The following is a 13438-nucleotide window of genomic DNA, read 5'->3' on the forward strand; positions in this document are numbered from 1 at the left end:
CTTAATATATTTTTTCCAAGTCTTTCCTTTTCCTTTCAAATAGGACAATAGTATTCTTTCTGGTGGAAGTATAGAATTTCATTGTGTATACATACCATATTTTTTGATCCATTCATGCAGTGGGGCTTCTGGGTTGATTTCATATATTGGTTAGGTAAACAATGCTGCAATGAACATGAGAGCACTGGTCACTTTAGTGTGGCCTTGTTTGTGTTCTATTGGATAAATGTCCAAAAGTGGGATTTCTGGGTCATAGGGATGCTCTGCTTAGTGTTCTGAGGAGCCTCCATACTACTTTCCAGAGTACTTGACATTCCCACCAATGCTGTAGTAGTTTTCCCTTTTGTCCACCTCCCCACCTGTATATGTTGCTAGTTTTCTTGATAATGGCCACTCTAACTGGAGTGAGGTGGAATCTCAATGTTGTTTTGATTTGCATTTCTTTTATGGTCAGAGATGTTGAACATTTCTTCCTGTATCTACTGGCCATTCCTACTTCTTCTTCTTCTGAGAAGTTTTTCTTTAAGTCTTTAGCCCATTTAATAATTTGGTTGTTTCTTTGATGGTTTATTTTGGAGGAGTTAGTTTTTTGAGCTTGAAGCATATTTTACAAAAGCGGTCCTTGTCTGATGCATAGCTAGTAAAGATCTTCTCCCATTCTGTGGGCTTTTTATTTTTCTTACTAGCTATGTCCTTTACCATGCAAAAGCTCTTCAGTTTGATGCAAAGGGACTTCAGTCTATAAAGATTGTAAGATTATGACTGGGTCTTTCAGGACTATGGTATGAGTAGATATGCTAATGCAACCTAGAGATGGGTATTTGGAAGAAATCTTGGAACACATTTGGTGGTCTCACATTCTTATGTGGCTAAGTTGCTGCTACCGCCACAGAGGAGGTGACTAACTAGATCACAGAGCTGCTGGTAGCATCAGGACTAAGCCTCCGTCACTCACTTCTCTACTGCTTCAATGGGCATGCTTTGTTGAAGAAAAAGAGAATGTTTCCCAAATCTAACATTGTGACATGCTATAAGCAACATTCTCCCCAGGGCATTTCAGTGAGGGACATTGCATTCTAGTAAACTGGAGAAAGGTCTTCCACTAAAGAACAGAGTTGGCCTAGCATCTCTCCAAAGAGCTTTGTAACTCCTCCTAGCACCCTCAGAGGCAAAGCACAGACACTTCTTAAGCATGAACCATTAGAGAGAGTTTATCTCAGCTTAAAGGTTACATCTGAATTTTTCATATGTTCATAAAAAGCCTGGAGTCTTTGTCATACTTATCCATCTTTGCAAACCTTTGACTGGCTGTTTTAAGCAGTTGTCCAAGCTTATTTTGAAGGCCCTCCATTATCAACCAAGGGAAAATATCACCAGAAGTTCCACTCAGCTGGTGCTTACTTGAACTATTTCAGATGGCTGAGAACATGAATTCTCAGGCCCGCTCTGTGGCGATCTTCAGTGTGAAATCAGCCCTGTCAGCTTCCCCCTTCAATTGTGCAGAGCACAGCTTGCACAGAAAGGTAGTCTGTGTTGGAAGAAGAATCCTCTCTTGTGACCACAAGGAAATGATAAACAGAATCCAGGGGCAAGAAAGACTAGCACCAGGAAGAAGGCAGCAGGGACCCATGTTCAGACCCCTTCTTGAGGCCTTTTTGAGGCTTTGAGGCAGAACTCAGGCTCTTGGGACAGTAGTTCTCCCAGGAAGTGTGGACTTCTGCAAAAATAAAGTTCTGGGAAGGGTACACAGGCTCAGGATCTTCCTCCTGGTGTAGGGCCAGGTCAGGACCTTGGAAGCTTGGCTGAGTTGTGTTATCCAGCTATAGGGCAAGGAAAGAACGGTCGGAAGAGCCAACACTCTGGAATTCACATTGACCAAAGTCCAAATGAGCAATCTTCTCCTGCTTTAGATTCATGACTTTAAGATAATTGCTATTTTCCCCCTGAGTTTTTGTCTTCTGCATATGTTGGTTTTTTTAAAAGGCACAATAATTTCTGCCTCTTGGATTTGCTGGATGATTTAAATCAGATAATGAGCGTGCAAATCCTGACAAGATAATAGAAGTGTAACCAAATATAGATGTGATTGCAATAATTACTACGGATGTTTATTGAGCATTTACAATGTGCCAGGCACTGGGTTAAGTACTCCATAGGCATTAGTTTATTCCTTCTAGAAGCCCTCTGAGGTAGATGTTATTTTTGCCCTAATTTTATAGCAGAAACAACTGAAGCTAGAGAAAGCAAAGTTATTTTCCTGAAGATACCCAGAAGGCAGTGGATCCGAAAGCATATAGTCTGGATACAAAAAAATATTTCCTGTTGTACAAACATGGAAGTAGGAAGAGACAAACAGGCACATTAACAAAAACCATCCAAGTTCAAGGGAAGATGGGCTGTGCCTATCTAAGTAGTCAACAGCAAACATGCCCTGGCATCAGTTTAACAAGTATAAGTCCAATGTGCATGCTCTGCCTCAGGCAGAGAAAGAATTAGAACTCCTGTAGGAGGATCCATCTAGTGTTCACTGGAGTGAGGAGAGGAATCTAGCTGGGTGCCAACACCAGAGTGGGAGTCCCAGGGTGCCCTGTGCTCAGTCCTGGAACAAGCACCTCCCTCCAGGCCCCATGCAGAGGCCTGCACTGCAGACAGAGTACACCGTGCATGACTGTGGAAGCCCTAGCTTTAGCCACATCAGGTGGCAATGAACCACAGGCACCCTGGTGGAAGCCATTGAACCTGGGTGCTATAACAGCCCTTGGCTGTGCAGAAGCAAAAGCACCTAGGTAGAGATTAAAGCCCAGGAAAGAGATTTTCCTAGTTGGCATTTGATGGACAAAACCAGGCAGCTGTGAATAGTCTTTGGAGAAGGCTATGGAGACTGCACACGGTGAGAGTTTCCATGAAGGTGGGTGGAGATGACCTTTACAGCACCTGGCCAAGCCAGGCAGTCTTCTAAGGCTTGTTGACATGAATTGCTTTAGGAATGAACAGTTCCGGCCATCCCTGCAGAGAACAGAGAGGGAGACAGGCATGGGGAGAAGGACTGCAAAGCATTAAAGGGGACCCCAGAATTGAAATGTCAACTTTGGTATCAGCCCAAGGTGGGTGAGGGGGGCTTCTACATCCACTGAAGATGTGGCAGGCATGAGAAGAGGTATTATATTCCCATTCTCAATGCTATCTGGGTTGTAAAATTCAGGACAGAAAAGCATATCTCATAAGTGAAATTATGTGTCAGCCAGAAGCCTACAGAGCAACCTCTAACACAAATTCAATCCATGCTGAATGAGAATGACAAAAATCTGTCTTGTAGCCCTTGAGGATGGAGGTAGGGAGGAAAGGCCAGGGGGAAAAAAAGGGGAAGAGGAAAAAAAAGAAAATAGGGATGAAAAAGAACAAGGAAGAAGGGAGGGAGGGAGAGGGAGAAACTGAGAGGTCTTTTTTTTTTTTTAATTAAGGGCAGAAATTTGATATCCAAGTCTGGCCTGTACATGATAGGACCAGTGTATTCCATTGGTTATAATTTGAATAAAAATCTATTGTTTTAAAATAATGCTGTCAGACTTGAAGGCAAATCTGTTCTTCTCTGTAGCATTCACTTTTGTAATGGAAGAAATAAAAAGCATTTTAAAATTAAACAGAAATGATAAAAACCTCAAAATTTTGCAGTCAAATTTCATTAACTGATAAAGGTCTATCCTGAGCCCTGGGCAAGGGCAGTGGAAGGGATTTGGTTAATTTAGAAGATTAAAGGACTTGTGAATAATTGAGGCTATATTAAAGGGAGACTGTTTAGTTTGAATGACATTCCAAGGTCAGCAACTAAAGAGCCCAGTGTCTTATCCAAACATACCAACTTAACCTTTCAAGCAGGAAAGTCAAGTGACTGTGGCCTTGAACTTCAGTGACTGATAAACAAGAAACAGACAATATAAATTGGTAATCTACCTGTTTATACACAGATTTATCTTTCCTTTGGTTAAGGAATCTGACCAGTGGAGTCTTGAATATTTTAAGGTGCTCTGTATAAGGTAATGTGTTATCTTGACAGTTTATTAGCAACAAAGTCAAGAAGGTCAAACCTGAAGACTCCTTCTATAATTTTATTTCTGGCTGCTTACATCTTAATAAAAGGTGTCTCTTGCAACAGTAAACAGAAACCAATCTGCATTTGCAGGTGCAGGAAAGGTGTTTTCAAATATATTATAAGCAGAGGATGACATAGAGCTTAGAAAGATCAACATTACTCAACACTCTTTGGACCTTGGCAAGATACAAAATGATCTCTATCCTCTCTTGGCTAAACAAAGAAACAAACAAAAAAAGCATACAGCAAAATCCAAATGTAAGCCAATTAAGAATACGAGCCAAGATTGTTTTAGATAAGGACTCTTGGGTCTATGGTAGTTAGGTTTTGTTATTAATAATATTATTATTCTTTTATAGATTTGTACTAATTTCCCATAGTTTTCTGGTCAGAGCAGTGTTGGATGATGGTTGGGGCTGGATGTACTCTCCTTCATACCCTTGAAGCTCAACAGACATAAAATTATCATAATCACAACTGTAACTTGCCCAAATTTATCCTCAATGTGACTGTCATGGATACTATGTCTATCTGTACCTATTCTCCCTTCTGGTAGCAACCCAAGATTTTCATAGTGTAATACACATTTTACCCAAGGTAGCCCGTATTTTCAATGGAAACCCAAAGGCACACCTAGTTCTAGACATGAGTCTCATCAGCTGTGATCCTTGCTCCAGGCTAGAGTTAATGACTCAAGGTCATGAATGTGGAACAATATGGGGCAATGAGGTAGTATGAATGATTTCAAAAGGGGTATGAGTAAAAGAAGAATCTTCTCTTTTCTGAAAGACTTCCAGAAGGTCTCTATACACACATACTCCAAATGTGGTCAAGGAAATGTGTGAATTAGAAGGCAATTGGAGAGGCTGAAAGGAAAATATTGGTGCCAGGAAAACACACACACACTCACACACACACACACACACACGGAAAGAAATGTGAGGATATTGTGGTCCACTGAATCCTGCCCATCCTAAAGACATATCTAGTACTAGACTTCCACTTATACAAGCTAATAAATTCTCTTTATTGGTTGAGATGATTTGATTTTAAATTTTCTGTTATTTGCAACTGATCTGACCCTAAGTGACAGAATCACTATGTGAGGTGATTCAGTAATGAACTAGAAACCATAGGCCAGTTATTAAACAGCAATTTAAGGCAAGGTGTCTGTGAAGCTAATTTGAGACTGAGAGGAAAGAGGAAGATCTAAGTAGATTTAGCCAAGGAAAAACTCAGACTCTCCCTCCCACTTGTAATATTGATTCTTTATCAAGTTTTCTGCACAGTGGGAGAGCCCAAAACAGCACTGTCGATTTCTAAATTCAAGACAGATATACCTAGACTTAATACCCATCCCCAAAATTCACAAATTTCATGACTATATATGTGACTAGACAGATGACTAAAACTGTTTAAAACTCTTTTCTCTAACTATCTAAGGATGGAGGTAAACACAAGGACAAAATACAATAATGCATGTAAAATATCTAAAAAATAGCAAATAGTCCATAAATGTAAAATTGTTCTTGGCCATTTATCAATGGTTCCTAATTGTTGGAAGCCTTCCTACGTCCCCCAAACCCTGCTATTGTGACCTATAGCACTTTCGGGTGCCATGATGACTCTGAATCTCTACAAATGTTCTGGCCACAAACTCCAGACCATTACTGTGTTGACTCTTATGTTACTAGCCTTAAAAGCAATTCTAAGGAAAGGCAGACCCAACAAAGGGAGGAAAATAAGTTTCTTCCTACCAGTTAAGACAGCTCAAGAGGGAGCAGCTCCCAGGGGAAAGAAAGAAGCCATGAATAGATGTCCCTTTGTTTTTTATACCAAAATAAATCCCAAGGAATGTGACCAGTGAATGCCCTCAAACCTGACTATCTCCTCATGCTTGGAATACAAAGAGAAGGAGGAAAACATGGTTCCAAGAGGAGTAACAACCTTCCAGTAGACTAAAACAACTTCAACTATTTGTTTTTCCCCTAGTATGGCTGTCCTTCCTCAAAGAAATATTCTCATAAAACATCTAAAAAATCCCATGCAAAAAATTAATGGATCCATCTTTTCCATCCCTGTTCCTGGTCCTGTGAATCCACTTACATTCTAAGAGAGGAGCATCGTAGTTCCATAAAATATCCATGCCTCCCAAGAATGTGTGAAATAAGTCCACAAAAGACATGAAATTGACCCACAGGCATATGAGAGGCTTATTCTATGTTGTGAAGGTTTAACAGAACATCACACACCTTGGTAATATATAGTCTGCAGAAACATATTGGTTTATGGGTCTGGAAGATGTAAAATCCAAAATCAATGTCCCCACATCTTGCTGTATCATCCATGGTAGAAGAGCAAAGAGAGGATAAACAGGAAATAAGAGATGGCCTAGCCCATCCTTTCATGAGAAAACCACTCACACAGTAACAGCATGTACCCATTCACGAAGGCAGAGGCCTAATGGCGTAATCACCTCTCATGATTTAGAGGCCAAACACACCAATAATTATTAAGTCTAAAGTCATTCCTTAGTTTATTGACCATCCTTGTCACCCTAGATTACTCAAAGTCATTGATCAATGAGCACTGTGTAACAATCCATCTGATGCAATACCAGAAATATAAAGAGCTCCAAGCTTGTCACCAAGTATGGGGCCGTATGTTTTCTTTCCCTTTGTTTAGCTTCACCTCTGTTCCCATATCCCTGACTGCTTTTACACATAATCAGCTTGGGCTTTTGTAAACTTCCACAAGAAGTAGGAATCTGGAACCTAAGCAGTCAGGTACATGTCTCAATTCTCCCCACAAAGCCATGCAATCTGCAGTTCCTCCTTCTGTCTGTTGGGAAGCTAAATGGCCTCTACTCCATACCTACTGGGAGATCTCAGGATACCTGGAGCCCATCAATAATCACCATCAGGTGATTACTTTCAGATTTTGAAAGAACTTGATCCTCCCTGAAAGGTTAGGTAAACACTGACATTTTGTGAGAGGACTAGCAAGTCGCCAAGAAGCTGAGAGAGCAAATATATAGGGCAGGGTTCTCTTTGTACCACAGAAGGAGATTGTGCAGAATTTGAGGAGAGGACAATTTTTCTTCAGACCTTCCAGAGAGCTGTTGTCCCTCCACCATCCCACGTGAGCACTCACTACAGTCAGCACTGCTGCCACCCAAGATCTTCCAGAACCGGGTCAGAGTCTCACTGTCACACGAAGGAAAACATCACACCTAATGGTTCCACAGAGGGAAAGAATAAGCAAATGAGGCACACAGCAAAGTGGGACTTTCAATGACCACTGACCAAAAGTAAAATTGAAACATAATAACACACACAAACAATGATTAGGAACTGAAAATTGATTTTCATGCTAAATGACAGTGAAGTACATTTGTTATGGAGAAGTAGTCACCAATTTGAAGAACATTCTCAAAGCACAGAGAAGGAAATTTTGAGGGGCAAGATAAATGACTTGCGAACAGATTGTCAGGGGAAACAAAACAGGATGAATAAGAGTTCTACAAATCACGAATGAGACAGATGAGAGGAAATATTTAAAACAAACAAATACAGAGAACTTCCTGAGATAAAGGAAAATCCAAGTTTTTGTTTAAAAATGTACATTCAATTCTAGGCAAATTTGACTGAAAAAGTTATAAAATTGAGGACAGCGTGTTAAAATTGTTGAACTCCAAGAACAATAAAAATATTATGTGTGGGCTAGGAATATGGCTTAGCACCATATAAGCAGAAAAGGCCTGAAGTGGCGCTGTGGCTCAAGTGGTAGAGTGCTAGCCTTGAGCAAAAAGAAGCCAGGGACAGTGCTCAGGCTGTGAGTCCAAGCCCCAGGACTGGCCAAAAAAAAAAAAATATATATATATATGTATATATAATGAAATGTGAATTTCTGGCAGGAAGAATCAAATATGGTATACAAATTGATATAGGAATTCTTCTCTACCACATTGGAAGCTACCTACAAATGGAAAGAAAAAGATTACAACCCAAGAACTGTATATACAACACTAATATTACTTAACAATCAAGAGTAAAACTAGTTTGTGCAAAAATACATATTACTTTTACCTCACCAGAAGGAAATGCTCAAGAAAGGACTCTAGCCAGACCACAAATGATTTAGGACAGAAAACCCAGGACCCAACATAATAAAAAGTAAACTAGCAAGCACTGAGATCTGCAGTATGTATGCACACACACACACACACACACACACACAAGCACTGAGATCTGCAGTATGTATGCTCACACACACACGTGTGTGTTAGAGAGAGAGGCAGATCAGCTAATGAACACAAAAACAGATTCGTAGATGCTATAAAAGGATCTTGACAAACTAATACACACACACACACACACACACAATGGGTGCTATTTAAAATTAAAGGAAAAATAATAATCTGCCATGAAACATTTTATCACGAACAAAAGGTATTTCAGCAAAAATTTAAGGTTAAAAACACAAAAATCAGGGGGCATTATTATATTACAAGCATCTCACCTAAATTGGGGATAAGGATTTATGAGGTCATAAAAGCAAACGTATCCTTAAAGACTCTTCAAGTGATTGGAGCAAACGTATTCTTAAAGATTCTTAAAGTGATTGGAGTAATGGTCAAGAAAGTAGAAGGAAGATTGAGGGTCGTAAGGAAAGGGCAACATAAAAATAATAGAGAAATGCACATCAGAGTTTGAATAATAACAAAAGAAATTGAGGGAGGAGTACAGTAGAACTTACATATTAACAAGCAGAAAAATAAATACCGATGTGCACAAACAAAAGCAATAAATAAGAATCATTCACTTGGGTTATTTAAATCTGTCTAGTAGTCCATGTTAATTTTTCTATTGGCTTTCAGGCCATTCATAATTTTTGTTTTGTCTTACTTCTAGTGGCTGCTGTATTACAATATAAATATCTAGCTTATCTTCTCTGTCTACTTATCAGTTAATATAAAAACTCAAACTCTTCTAATCATACAGTTCCCTCCATCCATTTTTATGTTGAAATATTCTTCACCTTTACACATTCAAAGTCCTTGTTAATGGATAAATGTAAAAATTCTCAGTTTTGCTTTCTGTTGCAAATATTCCCAGAACTTAAAACAAATCATTTTTATATACATCTAGAGATTTGTCATTTCGGTCTTGTCTACCACCCCTCTTTTTTGCAGTACTAGGGTTTGAACTCAGGACATTTCACTTTCTAGGAAGGGACTCTACCAATTGAACCACACAGTCAGCCTTTGCTATTTTCATTATTTTTCAAATAAGCTTTCACATTTATTCCTGAGCTTTCTTGGTACGTGATTCTCCTGAGTAGGTAGTATTGTAAAAAAAAAAAAAAAAAAAAAAAGTGCCTCTCTGGCTCTTCATTTACGAAGACCTTTTCATCCTGAGAAACTTCCTTTGGCACTTTCTTTGTGCACGTATGCCCTCAGTCATTCTCTCAGCATTCCTTTATCTGAGGAAAACATATTTGCTTTGTCTTTACTCCTGGTGGATATTTTGGACATCAAATTTGAAGTTACCTTTATAGTTTTTATGTTACTCTCTTCTAGCCTACATGTTATTTTTGTTGAGAAAGCCACAGTTCTTCTAATCATTGTTTCCCTTATGAAATGTGCCACTTTCTTATTTTTAATATATTTTTATTTTCTTTAGGTAGTTGTACAAAGTAGTTGTCATTCAACAGAGCAGTTTATGAATACAATGGCTCTTCATCAATGTCTCCTCTGTTAACAATCTTACCTTTAACTGTTTCAAAGGCTTGTGGGGGTTTTGTTTTTTCTTTGAATTTCATTAGTTCGTGATGAATTCTAGGCACAGCTTTCTTCGTCTTGTTTGAGCTTCACTGTGCTTCTTGAATGTAGTGTTGTGTTTGTTTCAGATTTGGAAAAGCCTGGGCCATTATTTCTGAAAATGTCTCACCAGCCTTGATTGGTTTCTCTGTCCACTCTAGGACTCTTATGACATGAAAGTTATACTTTTTTCACAGGTCTCCGAAGCTCTGTTAATTTCTCAACATTCCAATTCTTTGTCTCTCAGATAAAACATTTTTATTGATCTATCTTCACATTCACTGATTGTTTAAGTATCTGCTCCACTGGCCCACTGAGCTCATTCAGTGAACTGTTATATTTCAGAGACTATATATTTTTGCTTATAAAATTTCCATTTTGTTCTTCATATAAATTTTATTTCTCTTCTGAGAGCGCCTACTCTTCATTCAAGTATGTTTAATTTGGCCTCATGGAGCACAGCTGTAACAGATAATTTAAAGGCTTTGCTTGCTAATTTCAAAAATCAGAGTTATCTCCAAAGAAGAATATTCTTAGGTGAGGATCACAAAGGCTCAATAGCTATGTGCATATGCTCATATAAAATGATCTTCATCAAAATAAACTCCAAGAAAGGGAAACAATATGTGTTTTGTTATTTTGCTTTTGTCCCTGGTTTTGATTTCTGTACCTTTGTCTTGTATGTAAGTTATCTGTTTAGGGGAGGGTAAGGAGGAGCACAGAAACGATGGAACAAAGGGTGAGCAAATGCTTGGGTGATACTCACTAGACACTATGTTGAAGATGAAATATACAACTTGTGAGGGAGGGAATACCTGACTTGTGTAACTGGAACACCTCCATTCATCATCTTCACAATAAAAATAATAAATAAGTAAATAAGCAAAAGAAAAATCAGAGTCACCTCATAATCAGCCTCAGTTATTATCTTTCTGCTTGAGAATCATTCACATTTTCCTGGGGTTTTGTGTATTATGTGACAAAATGGAGTAGTATATCCCATAGAATCTTGGCTCTATTCTTATCCTTTGTGTTGATCAGGATGTGGAACCTAAGCTCTCCTATATTCTCAGAATGTAAAATAGTTTAACCACTTTGGAAGACAATTTGTCAGTGCCTTATAAAAGCAAACATACCTACTCTAAGACTGAGCCATTTTATTCCTGCATATTTACCCAGGATATAAAGCACAAGTCCTTACAAGACTTCCATATGAATCTTCATAGCAGCTTTTTTTTTTTTAACTCTAAAAGCAGAAAATGACTCATGCCTGTTGGATAAAACAAACTACAGCACATCCCTACCATAGCGCAGAAAAGAAAGGAGCTACTCTTTACATGCCCATGTGTATGAATGGCAAAATCATTACACCATTTGAAAGAAATAGAACCAAAACAGGATATATATCCGATGACTCCATTTACACAAAATTCTATTTTAGCAAAAAAAAAAAAAAAAAAAGCAGAAAAGTGAGCCAGGTGTGATAGTGTGATAGTGTATGCCAGGAATCTTAGAACTCAGGAGGTAGATGTACTAGGAAGAGATTTAAGCCAGTCTCAATTACATAGAAAGGCCCTGTTATAAGGAAGAAAAGAAAGGGACTCAGGGGTAAGCTGGGGATGTAACTCGGTAGTAGAGTACTTGCCTAAAATGTGCAAGGTCCTAGAACCAACCATCATGACCAAAAATAAATAAAATAAGCAGAGCAGTGTTTGTCTCAAGATAAAGATGGCAAAGGAAGGAGTAAGTTACCAAGAACTATAAGAAAACTTTTGAAGGTGGTAGGAAGGCTAGTTTGGTTAAAAACATGATTTTACAAATACATGTAAAAATTAGCTATTTGTGTCCTTTAAGTATGTGGCTTCTGTGTGCTTTAATTACACACATCATCAATCTATGTGTATATAGATAAACAAACATAGGATACAAAGGAGACTCCAGGTGTAGTGAATGCAGATTTAAGTACATCATCTTTACCCTGCATGTGACAGATTTTGTTTATTAAGAGAAAAAAATCAAATATGTTTTCTCCTTAAAAATGAAACTCTAATCTCATTGGAAATATATAAAGTGATAATGAAAAGTTGCAAACAAATAGACAAAGATGCATTGACAAAAATAAAATAAGGAAGTGGAGCTATAGCTCAAGTAAAAGAGTGCTATCCTTGAGCAAAAGAGCTCAAAGACAGTGCCCAGGTCCTGAACTCAAGCCCACAATCAACAACAACAAAAAATAAATAAATAAATAAAAATAAAGTTGGATGAAGAATTTTGCAATCAAGTAAAGTTCCAGAAAAAGACAATGATTTTTTTTGCAGTTTCAAGAATGACTCTAAATAAAATAAAATAATCACCAAACAGTACAACAAATAAATACATGAATCAAAAAGCACTGGAAATGCAAGGAGGACTTAGTAAAAGCACACCCTATTGTATCTCTTTCAGAAGTGGGTAGAGCTACACACACACACACACACACACACACACACACACACACACCAAAAAAGCAGATATCTAAAAGAATTGACTCACAATCAATAGTGAGTAATACAACCAATAACTATTTGGATACATGGAGAACCATATTGCTCCAAATAGAGAATGTACATTTTGCCTTATGTCTATGAAACATTTATAAGAATTGATCTGATATTTTTGCTTAAATAAAAATTTATTCAAGAAAATAGTTTTCAGGCTACAGTTTCTCTTCACAGTAAATTAGTAACAAAAGATAAAAATGGCTGGCTAAGGTATATTCAGGACTGAATTTACCACCTGATATTGAACTTGACACAATGTAAGATTCATAGGGAGAAACTCCAGGACCCAATTTTACCTTAAATTCTTGACCATGGGGCATTCGGGCAGTCACAGAACTCCTCTGAGACTCTCCTATAAAATAGCAGTGCTTCTACCCAACTAGTGACTCTCATGAAAGTTTCATGACATGCTGAAATCAAGATCACAGCCCTTTTCAAATTATAAAGTACTGTGCAAACACTGGGGTTTTGTGAGAAAATGCGTACAAGTGGCTGTCAACTAGACTCACACACAGAAAAAGATAAGATTAAAGAAAGGAGACTTTAGAAATACAGTCTTCCTATTGGGGTCATTGGTAAATATATCAGAGATTTTTTTTTAAAGAAATCTGCCAGACCTGTGCATAGTTGGAATAATAGGGACTGTAGCAACTAACAACAATAACTTGCTACTAACTGAGAACTAATAAGGAGTAAAAGTCTCTCAGATAGAAGCTACTTAAATATTTGATGACTAATAAATTAAATGTTAATTAAATACTTCAGTGATTTTCTTCCCTGACCAGCATATAATTAACATTTAATTTGTTATAAAATATTAAAAGTTATGAAATATCCTATGGCTTCTAAAATGTCTCCATTGTCAAACTGTCTTGGGACAATGTACCAAGGGTACAAGAGGTTAGACTGGCATTTAAATCTCAGGAGGCAGAACACAAAAAGGGCCTTTTGTGACTTTCTCACATAAAGAAATTGAAAATGAGGTAA

Source organism: Perognathus longimembris, chromosome 5 (genome assembly GCF_023159225.1).
Source record: "Perognathus longimembris pacificus isolate PPM17 chromosome 5, ASM2315922v1, whole genome shotgun sequence".
Taxonomy (NCBI): domain Eukaryota; kingdom Metazoa; phylum Chordata; class Mammalia; order Rodentia; family Heteromyidae; genus Perognathus; species Perognathus longimembris.